This window comes from Oncorhynchus mykiss, chromosome 11 (assembly GCF_057628025.1).
Source record: "Oncorhynchus mykiss isolate SJ-2025 chromosome 11, ASM5762802v1, whole genome shotgun sequence".
Taxonomy (NCBI): domain Eukaryota; kingdom Metazoa; phylum Chordata; class Actinopteri; order Salmoniformes; family Salmonidae; genus Oncorhynchus; species Oncorhynchus mykiss.
In genome coordinates, this window is record NC_143032.1 from 67,318,118 (window position 1) to 67,330,942 (window position 12,825).

A 12,825-nucleotide genomic window follows, 5' to 3' on the forward strand; every position below is an offset into this window, starting at 1 on the left:
CATTAGGAAGTCCAGGATCCAGTTACAGAGGGAGGTGTTTAGTTCCAGGGTCCTTAGCTTAGTGATCGGCTTTGAGGGCACTATGGTGTTGAACGCTGAACTGTAGTCAATGAACAGCATTCTCACGAAGGTGTTCTTTTTGTCCAGGTGGAAAAGGGCAGTGTTGAGAGCAGTAGAGATTGCGTAATCTGTGGATCTGTTGGGGCAGTATGCAAATTGGAGTGGGTCTATGGTTTCTGGGATGATAGTGTTGATGTGAGCCATGACCAGCCTTTCAAAGCACTTCTTGGCTACAGATGTAACGGATGTGAAACGGCTAGCTTAGTTAGTGTGGCCGCTAAATAGCGTTTCAATCAGTGACGTCACTTGCTCTGAGACCTTGAAGTAGTAGTTCCCCTTGCTCTGCAAGGGCCGCGGCTTTTGTGGAGCGATGGGTAACGATGCTTCGAGGGTGACTGTTGATGTGTGCAGAAGGTCCCTAGTTCGCGCCCGGGTATGGGCGAGGGGACGGTTTAAATTTGTACTGTTACATTGATGCTGTTGACCCGGATTACTGGTTGCTGCGGAAAAAAAAGGAGGAAGGTCAAAAGGGGGGTGAGTGTAACGGATGTGAAACGGCTAGCTTAGTTAGCGTGGGTGCTAAATAGCGTTTCAATCAGTGACGTCACTTGCTCTGAGACCTTGAAGTAGTAGTTCCCCTTGCTCTGCAAGGGCCGCGGCTTTTGTGGAGCGATGGGTAACGATGCTTCGTGGGTGTCAGTTGTTGATGTGTGCAGAAGGTCCCTAGTTCGCGCCCGGGTATGGGCGAGGGGACGGTCTAAATTTGTACTGTTACACAGACATGAGTGCTACGAGTCGGTAGTCATTTGGGCAGGTTACCTTGGTGTTCTTGGGCACAGGGACTATGGTGGTCTGCTTGAAACATGTAGGTATTACAGACTCGGACAGGGACAGGTTGAAAATGTCAGTGAAGACACTTGCCAGTTGGTCAGCGCATGCTCGGAGGTCCTGGTAATCCGTCTGGCCCTGTGGCCTTGTGAATGTTGACCTGTTTAAAGGTCTCGCTCACATCGGCTACGGCGCGTGTGATCACACAGTCGTTCAGGCAGAAAATGTGGTATATTTAATGTAAAAATATAAGACAATGTTTATACGACCCCCTTTCAAAGCCTCTTATTCACCACTTTCTTGCAGGTACAGTATACCCCTTTTATACATCAGTGAGTAATGGCAAATTGTGTTGTTAAATCATGTGGCCAATTTGCATTTCAAATTAGGGAGGTGTTAAACAATGGAAGTGTTAATGATTTTATTGACAAAGACGCAGAGAACCATTCACAAATGCAGGAATCATGACTAGGTCTACAGATGAGTTTTAATTTACCAAGTTGAATTATATATGTTATCCCAATACCATGTTCAGATATACAAAAATCATGTATAAAAAAGCAGGCATGGTAAAATAGTGGGATCTGTGTCTGTATATGAAAGGTGTATATAAGAAAAACAACCAATCATATTGACATCGTTATTATGCTTGGCTCACTGTGACAACATAGTTTACAGTGCATATAATGTCAAATGCATTCACATAGGCCCACATTAATCACAAAGTCCCATACGAAGAGACAAAGAAGATGTTTTTGTGTGAATCTATTTGTATGAAATGTCATGGGAATGTGGGATTATCAAATCGAGCTTCTTTCCTGTACCTAATAATCGCCCCACCGAATCTGCCAATCGTAATCCCATGTTTTGTATGTTTACTCTTTGAGATCTGTTTTCTTCCCCTCCTTCATACAATATTTAATCCTTGCTCGTCGTCATCAGACAGACAGATATACCTCTATTGTGTTAACAACAAAGTCCACTTCCTACAACAAATTCCAATAATGGTATAATATTCATAGACTATGCATATATTATTCTAATGTCATAGCGTGAAGTTACCATTACTCATCAAAAGGGCTATTCTTCTGTAACGTGACTCTTGGGACTATCGGGTAGCCGAGTCTGGACAATGCACAGGGGGTGTGTTTGGATGGAGACCTGTTTATGCTTTTATATCATCCCTGGTCGGTCCCTACAGTGATACGTACTGCAGAAGTATGGCACACTGCAGTGTAACGGCACACTACTCCACCGGTATTCCACTGGAATATATGCTTGCCAGCGCCAGCGCCACGACCAACCCATATCCCTGTCTCTCTGCTGACTATTTAACATTTGTAGAAACTTCTACATATCGAGAGTTGTGCAGTTCTGCGCCGGAGAGACGTCAAGAGAGCACCACCAAGGCCAGGTTTTATATGCTTTGGAAGTGAATCTTATTTGCGAATTATTTCCTCCTTGGTTTCGTATTACAGAGGGAGCAGCGCGAGTATCGCTATGTAAACCAACTGCATCATGACATGTTTTACCGATGTTTCGCAAAGAAATCTAAAGGAAAAACGCAAACTAATAGCCTTCAGCTGACATTTGTTAGTATGTGGAATAATTTGTAACTAACTGAATCGTCCGAAAACAAAGCCGAGATAGCGGAAAGGATACGGTATCTGTCGTTAGTTTACGCGGAGGGAACTGACCGGGAGAGTAGGCTATTGCATTATTATCACCACAGCTGCTGAACAGAGGAGCATAAGTGAACGAATACTACGGTAAGTTTGTTGCAGTCATTGCAACATTATTACAATCATATGAGCGTTATCCTGTAGGTTGGATATATTGTGAGACTGCCTAATGTTGGCTCTTTAACGTAACCGAATAGGGGGAAGAAAATTAGAAAAACATCTGATCCTGTTTTTGGCTTAGTCGGCAGGGCTCCAACTGTTGCCCCAAGCTTTAAAGGTAGTCTTTTACCGGGTTATACGCACACTGGACAATATTTTTAAACCAATTGAATTGCGTTTTGATGAAACTTTATCTCTGTTTAGTCCACAGTAAACATAGCGCACTGCGGTTGGGAAGCAGTTGGAAGCGAATCAAATGTTTTTTGTTCCGAAACCCCATTTAAATCCTGATTTAGACCATTATATTCGACGCAGTTAGAGATCATCTGGAGAGACGTTTTCCCCATGTTCTCTACATATTCACCATATTCACTCGACTTGTATATTTGACGTGTGTCGCGTTTGTAGTGAGGTACATCATTGGTCCTCTTGGAACAAAACAGAGTCTGTATGCTATTCAAATTCGGGCATAGAGGACCTGAACTGTTATAGCCATTTGAATAAATTGGATCGCAAAACAGCCACTGCAATTAGCTTGGATTCGAAAAAACCATCACGTGTCTTAACATGCCTATGTTGTTGTCACCTTATCGCTCATTTGGAGAGGACTTTATTTTAACGGTTATTACAGGGATCATCGACTAGATTCAGCCACGGGACGATGTTTTCTTGGACGGATGGTCAGGGGGCCAGAACATAATTACAAATCATTTGTAGACTGCAAAATCAGCGCAAGAAGAACATAATATATAATATTTGACTAAAACATAATCATTTCAAACATTGCTTACATTGGTGTTATCGCATATATCTCTCTATTATGAGTGGGGATACTTTGGAACAGGTTGTAAAAATTGTATCACTTGGAGCTGGTGTTTTTACAGTCTTTTGTGTTCAACTATAAAATCAAATCACCAGTGGGCCAAATTCCTCCAGTGGTCCGCCAGTTGGGGAACCCTGCATTATTACAATTATCCAGTTCACAGTGACACATTAATTCGGCCTCTTGTTTTGTCTTGCTTTCTTTTTTACGACAATGAAGTAAGTGTTAGCTTCAGCTGGCTGATTACAGTAATTAGGCTACAGCATGGCCAGACCAGTGTGAGCAGAACGGTTGAACTGACTAGCTGGACAACAAGGTTTGTGCATGGGGATATGTGGTGACTGTATTCCTAACGACTGTTGCAGGTTCAGTTTAGTTCATTACATTTAAGAATATGACTGGGGAAGGGAAAGCTGAAGTTCCTGAAAATTAAGACAACCAGAGTTAAATGGGGGAAACCTAGTAAGGTATAGGGAATGGTAAGGATATTATCATGTAATTATACCAATCTCTGTCTTTGTGCGTACATGCGCCACCCCCACGCCGAAATATAATGCAACATGGAAATTACAATGCCATCTTGTTAGTGATGTTGATATTTCCAGGGTGTGTATGATCATCAAATCAAAAATTATTGGTCACATACACATGGTTAGCAGATGTTATTGGTCACATACACATGGTTAGCAGATGTTATTGGTCACATACACATGGTTAGCAGATGTTATTGCAAGTGTAGTGAAATACTTGTGTGTATGCCTATTTACCACACTTCTCCAGAGCCTGTGTGTGTGTCCATTTGGCAGGCAGGAGAAATGGTGGAAGCAGGCACACTCAGCTCCCTCCCTCACCCTAGATGTTAAAGTGTCTATTGAGAGTCCGATTTGGCTCCTGCCAGGTTGATCTCTTCATTGTTACCACACAATGGGCCCCACATCCTGCTGCCTGCCCCTCCTCCTAGGCCCAGAACCCCCACTCCTCAGCCCCCTCTCAGCCTCGCAGGCAGTCTCATGGTTGGCCTATAAAGAGCTTTTAATACTGTGATACCGTCATTCTTTAGGTTAAGCAGCGAGAGATGGATTTGTAATGGCTTGGCCCTCTTTATCTCCATTTTTCACAGCTAGCATGTGTTTGGTTAAGCTGAAGCTGGAGTTAGCTGAGACGTGGGTGCAGAGTGGTGGTTGCATCATGCCTGGGAGGCTGGGACATACTGTAGTCTACATGGAGCACCAACAGATGTCCTGTGTCTGGCTGCTACAGCGTATTCAGTCATCCCTGTGCCACTTGTGACATTTAAATGCAACCGATACTGTAGTGAAGGACCACGCGTGGCAAACAGCCATGCAAACACGTGAATGCATGCGAATTACATGGTTAAATACAACTCTTTACTCTCCCCTGATGATGCTAGAGGTGACATAACACCTCCATATATATGCATGACTGGTTTCAGCATGTTTTGTTCGCAGTTCGCTGGCACTGATCTGTTTGATTGAGATTTACTGCACAGCTCAGTGAGCAACAGTTTGATTTTACCTCTGTGCTACCACAGCAATCTGGGGACGAGATTAAAAAAAGAGCCCCTCTCTTCACAAACTGTTTCATTGCTTTCCTTTGGAAGGATTGGACCCTTCTCCATCTTTTACTTTTCATTCCGCTCCTATCCCTCTCTCTCTGTCAGGTCTCCTTTTCCCCTAATTTTGGCCCTGTCTTTCTCCTCCACCATCCTTCCTTCCACTCTGTCCATCCTCTGACCCATCCTCTCTCCATTCTCCCATCCTCTCTCCATTCTCCCATCCTCTCTCCATCCTCCCATCCTCTCTCCATTCTCCCACCCTCTCTCCATCCTGCAATCCTCTCTCCATCCTGCCATCCTCTCTCCATCCTGCCATCCTCTCTCCATCCTCCCATCCTCTCTCCATTCTCCCATCCTCTCTCCATTCTCCCATCCTCTCTCCATTCTCCCATTCTCTCCATCCTGCCATCCTCTCTCCATCTTGCCATCCTCTCTCCATCTTGCCATCCTCCCATCCTCTCTCCATCCTCCCATCCTCTCTCTATCCTCCCATCCTCTGATCCTGTCTCCCATCCTCTCTCCATCCTCCCATCCTCTCTCCATCCTCCCATCGTCTCTCCATCCTCCCATCGTCTCTCCATCCTCCCATCCTCTCTCCATCCTCTCTCCATCCTCCCATCCATCCTCCCTATGCCTTCTTCATCACGGTGTGTAATGAGTGGGATAGTCTTGTATCAGCTCTGTAGCAGGTCAGAGAGGACAAGAGTGCAGTCAGTGCCAGTGGCTGGAGCTGTTATGGTGCGAGGCAGGCCAGCTGAGAGGTCTGTGGAACAGGAGCAGAAGGGTCATCTGGATGTGTGTGTTAGGCCTTAAGAGAAGCGGAAGGGGTTTGGGCTGGGGCTGGACACAGCATTATGTATAGAGAAGCAGGGAGGGGGGGGGGGTCGTATTTTAAGAGCACCATAGAGAGGGCTTGGGGTTGAGGGCTGATATAGGCCTGTGTTTTGATGGTGCTCCCAGAGGCCTGTGTGCTGGAGGGAGGCTGCTCTGTGTGCACAGCTGTGGGCCAGAGAAAGAAACACTCATCGACAGACTGTGAAGTGTGGCTGGGTTCTCTGCAGCACACACAAACACACACACACGCACACTGTCTTGTATAACTAACCTTGTGGGGGACACACATTTCAGTCCCATTCAAAATCTTATACCAACCATAGTTCCTAAACCTAACCCTAGTTCCTATCCCTAAAACTAACCCTGAACCTAATCCTAACACTAATTTGAACCTTAACCCCTAAACCCCCTAGATAGCATTTGATCTTGTGGGGACTAACAAAATGTCCCCAGTTGGTCAAAATGTTCATTGTTTACTATCCTTCAGATATCCCCACAAGTATAGTTACACACACACAAACTACAGGCCATTACACAGTAGGCCTCAGGGCTGGTTAGGAGAGGAGCGGTCCTGTGAATAAATCACGCTGGTGGTTTCTGGCGCCAGTTCTGATTCTACCCTCCTAGCTCTACAAAAGATGAGAAGCTTTGGTCTGTCTTCTTGGTCAAAATACCCAGAGGATGTACACTGTAGTTGGAGTTATTGAGCTTTAGAGAAACCCTCCCACTCTCTACGCAGTTCATAACAAGTCCAGAATTCTGACTGAGGCATTACATTATTCATGGGAGAGAGAGCAGGGGTGGAGAGAGCAATGACCTGCTTCTTTGTTACTAGCTCACCAATACTGACCATCTGCTGTTTCACTGTCCTCCCTCAAGGCTCCCAAACTGTGTGGGTTGGGGGGGCGGGGTTGGGTCAAGTGCAGGTGTTTGTGTTATTTTATGAGAATTTGTGTGTGAGCTTTGCCTGGCATAATGCTATTGGTTTATCGTAGTTTGTGTGTTAAACCTTCTCATAACAGCTTCTTAAAACAACCGTAAATGGGGTCACCTTTTATTTCTTCCATTTGTCTCATCTCAGCATTTGCTTGGTGTGCCCCCCTGAAGCAGCTGGAAGCTAGGTTATATTAGAGACAGTTGGGCAATGATTTCCTTTGTGCCAAAGGCTTGCCAACAAGCTCCGGCTGTATTAGGCCTACGTACTGTGTGTGTGCGTCCCAAATGGCACCCTATTCCCTATAATGTGCCATACTCTTATGTAGGGAATAGGGTGCCATTTGGAACGCATCCATAGTAATTATTCACTGGAATGTTGCTCAGAGAGGAGATTCTTCTGTGGTAGATGGTGGAAGTTGGAACTCCTGCTGTTGCTGTTCACCTTGAACAGATGTTTTCAGCAGCCTGTCTTTCTAAAGTGCATTGTGTTTACTGAGCACCAATGTAATGGTTATATTTTGTACCCTAGTTTATGAGATTTGCCTGTGTGTGGTTGTTGTGCATGTGGTTGTTGTGTGTGTGTGTGTGTGTGGTTGTTGTGCATGTGGTTGTTGTGTGTGTGCATGTGGTTGTTGTGTGTGTGTGTGTGTGTGTGTGTGTGGTTGTTGTGCATGTGGTTGTTGTGTGTGGTTGTTGTGTATGTGTGTGCGTACATGCCTGCATGTCTGCGAGTAAACATGGTGGTGCTAAGGTAGGAGTGTGTGTGTTTTGTGTCTAGCCTGACTGTGGGCCCTGCATTGTGTATGCAGACTGTGGTCCATGCCGATGAACAGCAGGAGACGAGCCCATTTTCCCAGTTGAGCATCGCAGTTTGTTTTTATTAGAGCCTTTTTGGGCATTGTTCTGTTCCGATATAGTTGCCTTGCCTTCTCGTGTGACTGCGCTACCAAGCCGTTAACAGCAGGAAGTGCCAGGAGCACGCCTGTTACACACACACACACAAACTGTTGCTGGAGAAAAATAACTATAAAAAGTAGCCCTGCAGCTGGTATGGAGCAGGAGCTTAGCCAGGAAGGAGTGAGGCTGAACTGAGTTGAGTTGTAGGCCTTTTCTCCAGGGGAGAGCCGGAGAAAAGAGGAGGAGGAGAGTGGGCAGAGGCACAGGGCCACAGCTTATCACTGGGTCCCACCCTTTAGAGACCCAGCCAAACCTAAGCCAAGTTCCCGCCAAACCCCAGCTGAGCTCCACCATGGCTGGACTGAGACAGCTTTTCTCTCAGGGTGTGGTGAGTTGGTTAGTGGTGTTAGCCTAGCCTAGCGCCTCCTGTTGGCAGCCCAATGTCAGTCCAGTCCAATGTCAATGCTCCCTTTCCCAGCTGCGTAAACTGCAGGCAGGGCCAATGCCAGACCTAGGTCCAATAAAGGGGCTGTTGTTAGGGGTGTTGGGCACAGGCCCGTCGCTGTGGCGATGAGGGCCCCACAGGGGTGTATGTATGTGTTTGTGTGTATATGTGTTTACCCCCTTGTCCTCCCAGCCTGTAGCAGCCTGACCTCAGACCAGGGGCTGGCTGCACTCTGCAGACCCCATGCTGATCTTTTCCAGCCGCTGCACCCTATCTGGCTCACTGAGATGGAGAAGGGGTGAAAGACAAAAGGAAAGAGGGTGAGGGAATTGAGAGAGTGAGAGAGATGGTGAGGAGGGAGAGCAATATTAATAGGGAGAAAGAGAGGGAGAGACAGGAAGGGAGAGAGGGGGAGGGTGAACTCAAAGACCCCAATATATATAGTAGGAAGAGAGACTGAGTGAGAAATGAAGAGGAGGAGTTGAGGGAGATGAAAGAGAGAAATAGGTGACACAGACCTGGGAAGAGTGAGAGGAGGGCAGACAGAAAGTAATGTAGTGAGGGAGGGCAGACAAAGAAATGGATTGAGGGAGGGTAGACGGAAAGACATGGAGTGAGGGAGGGTAGACAAAGACATGGAGTGAGGGAGGGCAGACAGAGAGAAATGGAGTGAGGGAGGGCAGACAGAAAGAAATGGAGTGAGGGAGGGCAGACAGAAAGACATGGAGTGAGGGAGGGCAGACAGAAAGACATGGAGTGAGGGAGGGCAGAGAATAGCCTTGCACATAGGTTCTGAGAGAGTTAGATAAGGCTGCACCAGCAGTCAACAATTCCACCATCAATCTCCTACCTAGTTCTCTCCCTCTCTCCACTTTCCTCTCTTTTCTCTCTCCATTTCTCTTTCTCCCACAATCCCTGTATTTGTAATAGACCCTATCCTGTACTGGCTTCTTTCCCTCCCTCCCTCCCTCCCTCCCTCCCTCCCTCCCTCCCTCCCTCCCTCCCTCCCTCCCTCAGCACATAGACACACTGACTCATGGCATATGGAACAGTATATCTGGGAGATTATTTTTTGTGCCTATTAAGCAGTCTCTTTTTTTCCTGAAAAAGGAGAGAGAAAGGCAAACTGTGTTATTATTATGATATTTTACCAGCACTGAGCCCAGGTCAGGCCCATAGTGGCAGGAGACCTAGACCGTTGGTAGCCGGGAGGAGTGAGTTAGTTATTTTGTGCTCGCCCCCTCCTGCTAAGCTCTTAAACCTGCTGCTTCTACACATCAAAAAATCAATAAAGCGTCTCTTTAAAAGCGGCCTGAGAAATAATGGATGAGAGAGACCAAAATGCAGATGGATACCTCCCATCGGTTACCTTTCCACCTCCGTTCTACCTCTTTTTACCCCCTCATCCTCTCTTCCTCCTCTACCTCTCTCTCTCTCTCTCTCTGTCTCTGTCTCTGTCTCTCTGTCTCTCTGTGTGTGTGTGTGTGCCTGGGAAGCATTTAAGGGGGCCAACCTGTAAAGTTAACACATTCAGTTTGTCCCCTATTAAAACGCTGTGTTCCAGCCTCCGCTGTGCTGAGGTCTATCTACTTATGAACCGTGATTTGTGTGCCAGGATTCAATTCCTTAAATTTGTCATTCGAGAGGGCCCTGTTTTTAATTCATTTATGTTGAATGACATTCGCTGTGTGTTTCTGTCTGTGTGTGGCGCTCACATTATTTGGGGTGTGTGGGGCAGTCGGCAACCCAGCAGGGTCTCATGGGTGCGGCCGGTGTGTGTGTGTGTGACCTACTGTGCTGTACTATGTTGTACTATGCTGTGTGGACGTTTCCTTTGTTCTGCTCTGTGTGTTGCTGGTCGTCGACTGCTCCATCCGGGGTTAACATTACCATTGTCTGCTACGCAATGTAGCTAGCCGCCCTGCAGAGAGAGAGAGCGCTATATTGAGTCTTGTTTCTCTGTGCTGTATGACTGTGCTCATAGTGTTTCTCTGTGCTGTATGACAGTGCTCATAATGTTTCTCTGTGCTGTATGACTGTGCTCATAGTGTTTCCCTGTGCTGTATGACTGTGCTCATAGTGTTTCTCTGTGCTGTATGACTGTGCTCATAGTGTTTCTCCGTGCTGTATGACAGTGCTCATAGTGTTTCTCTGTGCTGTATGACTGTGCTCATAGTGTTTCTCTGTGCTGTATGACAGTGCTCATAGTGTTTCTCTGTGCTGTATGACAGTGCTCATAGTGTTTCTCTGTGCTGTATGACTGTGTTCATAGTGTTTCTCTGTGCTGTATGACTGTGCTCATAGTGTTTCTCTGTGCTGTATGACAGTGCTCATAGTGTTTCTCTGTGCTGTATGACTGTGCTCATAGTGTTTCTCTGTGCTGTATGACTGTGCTCATAGTGTTTCTCTGTGCTGTATGACAGTGCTCATAGTGTTTCACTGTGCTCATAGTGTTTCTCTGTGCTGTATGACTGCTGTATGACAGTGCTCATAGTGTTTCTCTGTGCTGTATGACACTGCTCATAGTGTTTCTCTATGCTGTATGACAGTGCTCAGTGTTTCTCTGTGCTGTATGACAGTGCTCATAGTGTTTCTCTGTGCTGTATGACAGTGCTCATAGTGTTTCTCTGTGCTGTATGACAGGTGCTCATAGTGTTTCTCTGTGCTGTATGACAGTGCTCATAGTGTTTCTCTGTGCTGTATGACAGTGCTCATAGTGTTTCTCTGTGCTGTATGACAGTGCTCATAGTGTCTGTTGTTTGAGCTCCATGGTACATCACCAGCTGATGGACACTCGCTGCATATCGTGGGGAACCAGTCCCCCACAACCTCCTATGGTGATTGTATGTGAGCGTGTGTCTCTCACGGTGGTTTATCTACATTGAAATGTGGCTGTGTGTGCTTGTGAGGATGTGTGTGCGTGTACGTCGTGTGCGTTGTGACTTCAGCGAGTCCACAGTGCCTTATCGACAGGTTTATGAGTCCTTTTCAGTGTGTTTTTCTCAGAAGGCAAATTAAGATGCAGAGTCACTGATAGACTGAGTCATCCTGACAGCAGCAGGGAGGGAGAGGGCTGAACGACTGTACACGCTGATCCCCATCTATTGATCTTTATTTCCCCTATTACTCTCACTCTCTAGCTCTCTCTCTAGCTCTCTCTCTAGCTCTCTCTCTAGCTCACTCTCTAGCTCTCTCTCTAGCTCTCTCTCTAGCTCTCTCTCTAGCTCACTCTATAGCTCTCTCTCTAGCTCTCTCTCTAGCTCTCTCTCTAGCTCACTCTCTAGCTCAGCAGCAGCAGGATATAGCAGCAGCAGTATATAGCAGCAGCAGTATATAGCAGCAGCAGTATATAGCAGCAGTAAATAGCAGCAGCGACATATAGCAGCAGCAGTCAATAGGATCAGCAGTATATAGCATCAGCAGTATATAGCAGCAGTCAATAGCATCAGCAGTATATAGCAGCAGCAGTATATAGCAGCAGCAGGATATAGCAGCAGCAGGATATAGCAGCAGCAGGATATAGCAGCAGCAGGATATAGCAGCAGCAATATATAGCATCAGCAGTATATAGCAGCAGTAAATAGCAGCAGCAGGATATAGCAACAGTATATAGCTTATAGCAGCAGCAGTATATAGCATATAGCAGCAGGAGTATATAGCAGCAGCAGTATATAGCAGCAGTATATAGCATATAGCAGCAGCAGTATATATACTGCTGCTATATACTGCTGCTGCTATATACTGCTGCTGCTATATGCTATTTACTGCTGATATATACTGCTGCTATATCAGCAGTAAATAGCAGCAGTAAACAGCATATAGCAGCAGCAGTATATAGCAGCAGCAGTATATAGCAGCAGCAGTATATAACAGCAGCAGTATATAGAAGCAGCAGTATATAGCAGCAGTAAATAGCAGCAGCAGGATATATCAGCAGTAAATAGCAGCAGTAAATAGCATATAGCAGCAGCAGTATATAGCAGCAGCAGTATATAGCAGCAGTATATAGCATATATCAGCAGTAAATAGCAGCAGTAAATAGCACATAGCAGCAGCAGTATATAGCAGCAGCAGTATATAGCAGCAGCAGTATATAGCAGCAGTAAATAGCAGCAGCAGGATATAGCAGCATCAGTATATAGCAGCAGTATATAGCAGCAGTATATAGCAGCAGTATATAGCAGCAGCAGTATATAGCAGCAGTAAATAGCAGCAGCAGGATATAGCAGCATCAGTATATAGCAGCAGTATATAGCAGCAGTAAATAGCATATAGCATCAGTATATAGCAGCAGTATATAGCAGCAGTAAATAGCAGCAGCAGGATATATCAGCAGTATATAGCAGCAGTATATAGCATATAGCAGCAGCAGTAAATAGCAGCAGTAAATAGCATATAGCAGCAGCAGTATATAGCAGCAGCAGTATATAGCAGCAGTATATATCAGCAGTAAATAGCAGCAGTAAATAGCACATAGCAGCAGCAGTATATAGCAGCAGCAGTATATAGCAGCAGCAGTATATAGCAGCAGTAAATAGCAGCAGCAGGATATAGCAGCATCAGTATATAGCAGCAGTATATAGCA

General features: G+C 45.9%; 1 protein-coding gene across 2 annotated transcripts in view; it reads left to right on the forward strand.

Moving 5' to 3' along the window:
• The first annotated feature begins 1,832 nt into the window (after positions 1–1,832).
• The window catches only part of LOC110536240 (semaphorin-4C), a 115,388-nt gene continuing 104,395 nt past the window's right edge, over positions 1,833–12,825 (forward strand). Inside the window, exon 1 of one of the 2 annotated variants that reach the window (XM_021621909.3) lies at positions 1,833–2,657. The gene's annotated coding sequence lies outside the window, so the exon portion shown is untranslated. The remainder of the gene's footprint in view (positions 2,658–12,825) is intronic. The other variant, XM_021621911.3, reaches the window with a different exon arrangement.